This window comes from Myotis davidii, unplaced genomic scaffold (assembly GCF_000327345.1).
Source record: "Myotis davidii unplaced genomic scaffold, ASM32734v1 scaffold663, whole genome shotgun sequence".
Taxonomy (NCBI): Eukaryota; Metazoa; Chordata; class Mammalia; order Chiroptera; family Vespertilionidae; genus Myotis; species Myotis davidii.
Genome location: NW_006295816.1, coordinates 631,950 through 638,112, shown reverse-complemented (window position 1 = coordinate 638,112; position 6,163 = coordinate 631,950).

Here is a 6,163-nt window from a genome sequence, read left to right as displayed (position 1 = left end):
GCTCAGTGGGAGCCAACGCGGAAAGGAGGGAACAGGGTGGGTGGCTCGGAGCCGCGCCGGGATCTCCCAGCCGGGAAGCCCTGGACGCTGCTTTTCGGGGTGGAGGAGGAATCGGTGCCATCTCCGTCCTCCTTGTCCAGACGAGCTCGATGAGTGTTTATGATGGTCCTCGTTCGCACGGCAGGAGGGTGGGAGGTGGGCATCATTCATTCAAGCAATTGTCCCCCGGGGTGAGTGACGGGGCCGTTGCCGAGCAGGTGGAGAGGGTACCGACACCCTGACCTCAGGGCCTGAGGTTAGAGAAGATGAACACATGGTGGGAAGCAAATCGGAAGCGGTCCTTGCCCAGCTGGCGGGGCTGGCAGCTGAGCTTCGCCAACTTAGGAACCAGGAGGTCCCGTTGGATCCGGGTCTGGGCACGTGCCCGGGCTGCGGGCTGCATCCCAGTGGGGGGCGTGCAGGAGGCGGCCGGTCCATGATGCTCTCTCTTCATTGATGTTTCCTCCTTCCTGTCTGAAATCAATAAAAAATATGTATTTTTAAAAAGTGATAAATGCTGGAGAGGAAATACGAAGTGTTAGAGGGTTCCAGAAAAAGGAGTGTACCCTTGGCACAGCGGGGAGAAGGTACCGTGTGAGCAAGACATCGGAGGCGACGGGGCAAACCCTGAGGAATGCACGCAGCACAGGGTGACCTGACGGCTGGGGGCGAGGGGGGTGCAGCTTCCGGGGAGACACAAAACAGAGTTGACGGCTATGCTGGGAGATTTTGACTATTTGTAATCAAAACAACTTTACAGTTCTAAGTAGGAGAGTAAAAGAACTGCTTTTAGAAAGTGAAATAGCTAGTTTTTAAAAGAAATCCTCACCCGAAGATATTTTTCCACCAATTTTTAGAGAGAGTGGGAGGGAGAGGGAAAGACACATCAGTGTGAGAGAAGCACGTTGGTTGATGGCCTCCTGCAGAGGCGACCAGGGCCCGGACCGGGATGGAGCCTGCAACTGAGGCGTGTGCGCCCCTGATGGGCCTCTGACCTGGGACACTGCTGCAGGCTGGTGCGCCGTTCGCGGAGCCCACCCGCCAGGGCTAACACGGTGTGAGCGGGTGGAATTAGCTCGGAAAGGAGAAGCTAGGATGCTGATTAGATGAGAGGTAATGGATTGAACGCCACCCACCAGTGAAAAAGGCGAAAGAACAAGATGGCAGAGCTCACCGAACCGGTGTGGCTCAGTGGATAGAGCGTCCGCCTGCGGACTCAAGGGTCCCAGGTTGGATTCCGGTCAAGGGCATGCACCTTGGTTGCGGGCACATGCCCACTGGGGGGCGTGCAGGAGGCGGCTGGCCGATGTTTTCTAGGGTGCTCTGCACCAGGTGACCAGAAGGGTTATACGCCATGAATGTAATTAACCCCTTCCCCGGCAGAAACGTGTATACACGTTTTCACAAAATGTTCTTTTTTCAGTCGTCGACGAGTATACTCGTCTAAAAACTTTACCTTCAAAAACCAGCTACATACGTACCATTCTAAATAATTTCATCTAGAAACTTTCTGAGGAAATACTATTCTTAACCACAAAAATGGGAAGAAAAAATAATTACAAACTGTTTTCATAACCAGCATAAAAAATACTATATAGAACCAAAATAAAAAAATTAGTCTGAAAAAGAAACGTTTTTAACAAAAAAATTATTGGGGAAGGGGTTAAGAGACAGAGTTGGAGACGATGGATTCAGCTCCAAACACATCGTGTTTGAAATGCTGTGAATTAAGTGATAGAGATCCGACCCTCACCCCAAAGGGAATTCTAACTAACCCGGGAGAGAGGCTGCGAAGAGCATGGCGGAAGTCTGAAAACCCACGGGAAGTCCTGCAGAACAGGCACCCGCGGAGCAGTCTCAATATTCTAGCTCTCTTCGTTTTCTTCTGTTTATTAGCTTTTTGCACGTGTTGTTTGTAGTTTTCTTTCAGAAGATCCTTTCCTTATTCCTGAGCCTGAAACTATCTTTAACGAACAGTTGTGTCTGCTCAGAGGCACCTTGTTAAGGTGGGTGCTCGTCAGTCCGTGTATCGTCCCCTCCCTCCCACTGGCTCGCCTCTCCTTTCCTGGTAATTTCCTTAGCGCTGCCTCGTTTTCCTCCCTGTGTCCAGTCTCCAGGCTTCGCTCTTTGCGACCTGCCCCTTCTGCAGAAGTAGGAGACGGGAGTGACAGAGTATCGCCTTTCCTGGGATGCAATGAACGTGGTTCTAAAATCAGCCGTTTTTGACAGAGGCTCTCGTTTCTGTCGCCGGCCAAATTGTACAAGCCAGCTATTCCCAACCTATGAAATGTTTATTAGCAAAACTGGAAAGAGAATGTGTAGCTTCCAGGCCGTTTTTCTGCCAACGCTGTTAACCATGGTACTGCCCAAGGACCAACATACAGGCTTTTTAAGAAATGGGGATGAGCCCTGGCCGGTTCGGCTCAGTGGATAGAGCTTCGGCCTGCAGACTGAAGGGTCCAGGGTTCGATTCCGGTCATAGGGCATGCCTCCTCCCTGGCCCAGGTCGGGGTACGCGGAGGAGGCAACCAATCGATGTGTTTCTCTCACATCGATATTTTCCTGTCTTTCCCTTTCTCTTCCACTCTCTTTAAAAAAATCAATGGAGAAATATCCTCAGGTGAGGATTTAAAAAAGTAAATAAATTATGGATTGGTTTTGGGTGTTGCCGCTTAGTGGTTAGACAATCATCATTTACCTCGTGTTCCCCTGGACGTTTGTATGACCCAACTTTTCATGTTTCACTGACTACACTGGACCCCATTTTGGGACCTTACCCCCTGCCCCCCCCCAATGGGACCAATGGGAGAAGAGTTCACCCTCAGGGGGATCATGTCCCCCCCACCCCCCACCTACCCCCTGGTTCAGGCGAAGGTCTTACTCAGGAGGAAGATGGAACAGTGAGGGGCCTGCTCTCCCTCTGAGCCGGAGCCTGCCCCCCCACCCCCACCCCCAGGCCCTGACCTTTGCCCTCTCTCCTAAGCTCCAAGGTCCTTCTTTTGCTTCTGTAACTTGTCTCATGAGCTCATGAGCCTGCCAGCCCGGGGGCCCATTTATACCACCTCTAGCTTTTTTTTTTTTTTTTATGTAACTTTCTAAATAAACTTAAAATTTGATGAAAAAAAAAAGAAAAAATCCACAGTAATAACTTAGGATTTTGTTAGAAATTTCATTTAGAATGCGTAAAAACAATGTAAGTATAATTACTAAACAAATAGAAATATAATCCGGGGCTTTTGAGCCTGTCCAGGGAAATTCAAGTATTAATTGAACAGAACAGAAATTAAGAGAGAAGAGAAGCAAAGAAAAACCATGGTAAGCAGAGAATACACATGTAAGACGATAGCAATACATCAAGACATCGGTGATCAAAAAACAACACACCGGTGACCAACAGGAATACAAAAGGCTCCCACTTGCCCCCTCTCCCCTCACACCAAGGAGCTGGGTGATTTTGGGGTGCCGTCATTCTCTGATCCAGCGCGAGAGGTCAGCAGCGCCGTTCACTGCATTCCTCTCCGATATTGGACCCGGTCAGGTGCTGACCATTCAGGAGCGTGTTATTTTTGGAGCTCACCATGTGCATGATATTTCATCTAAGGCTCATTCCCAATTTTTATTTCTTTATTAATAATTTTATTCAAACATTCCAAGGATCCCAACCCCCATTTAAAAATTAAAACTGCGAAGAACACTCCACTGCAATGAAAATACATAAAACCCGCATAGCATCACTATTCACAATACAACCCCTACTCTGACAAACTTTTTTTCAGTATTTTTATTTCAAAAAAAGATTTTAAATATAATGTTGCATTCAATAAACAATTATTCAAGACATTATCTTACATATATTACATGCAATAAACTTTAATATTTCAAGAATTTTAAGTATAAAATATTACCAAAACTGTTCTAACAGTACGCTATCATTTTTTTTTGTCTCTTGTAGACAGCATATAGTTGTTTTTGTATTCGTTCAGCTACCCTACCCCTTTTGATTGGAGCATTTAATCCTGTACATTTAGAGTTATTATTGAGAGATACTTATTTACAGCCATTTTAATTCCTCATGGCTAGGTTTCTCTCTGTTTCTTCTTCTCAACAGCCCCTTCCAGCAGTCCCTTTAGCATTCCCTGTAATGCTGTTGGTGGTGATGAACTCCTTTAGCCCCTTTTTGTCTGGGAAGCTCTATTGGACCGTCTATTGTGAATAACAGCCTTGCTGGATGTAGTCATCTCGGTCTCTGACAAACTTTACTTCACCCTTTATTACAAAGGCACAGAAGTCCTCTGAGACGTCAGGTATCAATCCTGCTGCATATTCATGTCCCAACTTAGGACAGTTTTCCAATGACTCATCAGGAGATGGAGTCTTTCTAGAAATAATAATTAAAAGAAATACTGGGAATTCCCAATTTTTAGAAAACAGTTTGATGGCACTTAGCATTTCAGCTACTTCAGACAGTTGCCAAGGATGTACAACACTGCCTAGGAGGGGTAGGATTTTTTACGGGTTACACTTTACTGATGGGAATTGGTTAGCTGTTCTATGAACATGGGTGCTGTAGCTACAGAATGAGGGTTCAGGCAGGACAGCAGAAGTAGAGAGCCCTGGCCGGTGTGATTCAGTGAATAGAGCATCAGCCTCCGGACTGAAGGGTCCCAGGTTTGATTCCAATCAGGGCACAGGCCCGGGTTGTGGGCTCAGTCCCCAATAGGGGGCGTGCAGGAGGCAGCCAATCCATGATTCTCTCTCATCATTGAGGTTTGTATCTCTCGCTCCCTCTCCCTGCCTCCCTGAAATCAATTAGAATATATACTTACACTAATAGAAGTCAGCCTTCATGGGACACCTGTGTACTGTCCAGTTAACGTCCGTTGTTGAAAGACTGTTTTGCATCTTTCTAACAGTTAACCTTGGGGAACCACGCAGCCTGTTCACAGTCTCTTGGAGCTGTGCTACCAGATAGGACTCTTTCTGGGACCCCCCACCTTTTTATTTTTTCCAAAAGCTTATTGGACTTGGTCTTAACCCTGCTCGGAGAAGCAGAGAAAGCAGTGACTCAGGAACCGGAGCTCCCTTCAGCGCGGAGCCTTTCCGCCGGCTCGCCATTTTCGCCTTTAGGAGGACACCCCTGCCAACTAGTCAGGACGAGGTTCTCCTGTAATTTACGCGGAAGATGAGAAGGAAAAGACCAGGACGGGGCGGGCGCTACCTGCGGCAGGTGGTGCGGTCTGCCTCTCCCTTCCCTCTGTCCCCCCAGGGCTTACCTTTGCCTTTCCCTCTCCTAGGCCGCAAGCACCCTTTTGCTTCTGTAACTTGTTTCCTGAGCCTATGGCTGGCTCACTCTTGCTACCTGGGTAACTGTTTTTAAAAACATCTTTTAATTGATTTCGGAGAGGAAGGGAGAGAGGGAAACATCAATGAGAATCATGGGCTGCCTCCTGCACGCCCCACACTGCGGATCAAACCTGCAACCCGGGTATGTATGTGCCCTTGACCAGAATCAAAGCTGACCGCCTGGTTCCTAGATGATGCTCAGCCACTGAGCCACGTCAGCTGCCATGTAACTTTCTAAATACATTTTCTCCTAAAAAAAAAAAAAAAAAAAAAAAAAGGTTGTAGGGCAGGGATCACTTTTCTGAAGTTCCTCTAAGCCAGTGGTTCTCAACCTTCCTAATGCTGCGACCCTTTAATACAGTTCCTCATGTTGTGGTGACCCCCAAACACAAAATTATTTTCGTTGCTACTTCATAACTGTAATTTTGCTACTGTTAGGAATCGTCATGTAAATATCTGATATGTAGGATGTATTTTCATTGCTACAAATTGAACATAATTAAAGCATCGTGATTAATCACAAAAACAATATGTAATTATATATGTGTTTTCCCATGGTCTTAGGCGATCCCTGTGAAAGGGTCGCTCCACCCCCAAAGGGGTCGCGACCCACAGGTTGAGAACCGCTGCAGGCTATGAGTTTGAAAGCATCGGAGGATCGCAGGTCTGGGGACAGCTGGTGCAAAGGCCCTGAGGCACCAATAAGCTGGTGCAGCTGCAGCCGCGAGAGGAAGGCGTGCAGCCGAGGAAGCGCGGCCCGGCCGGTCGCCCAGATGGCTGC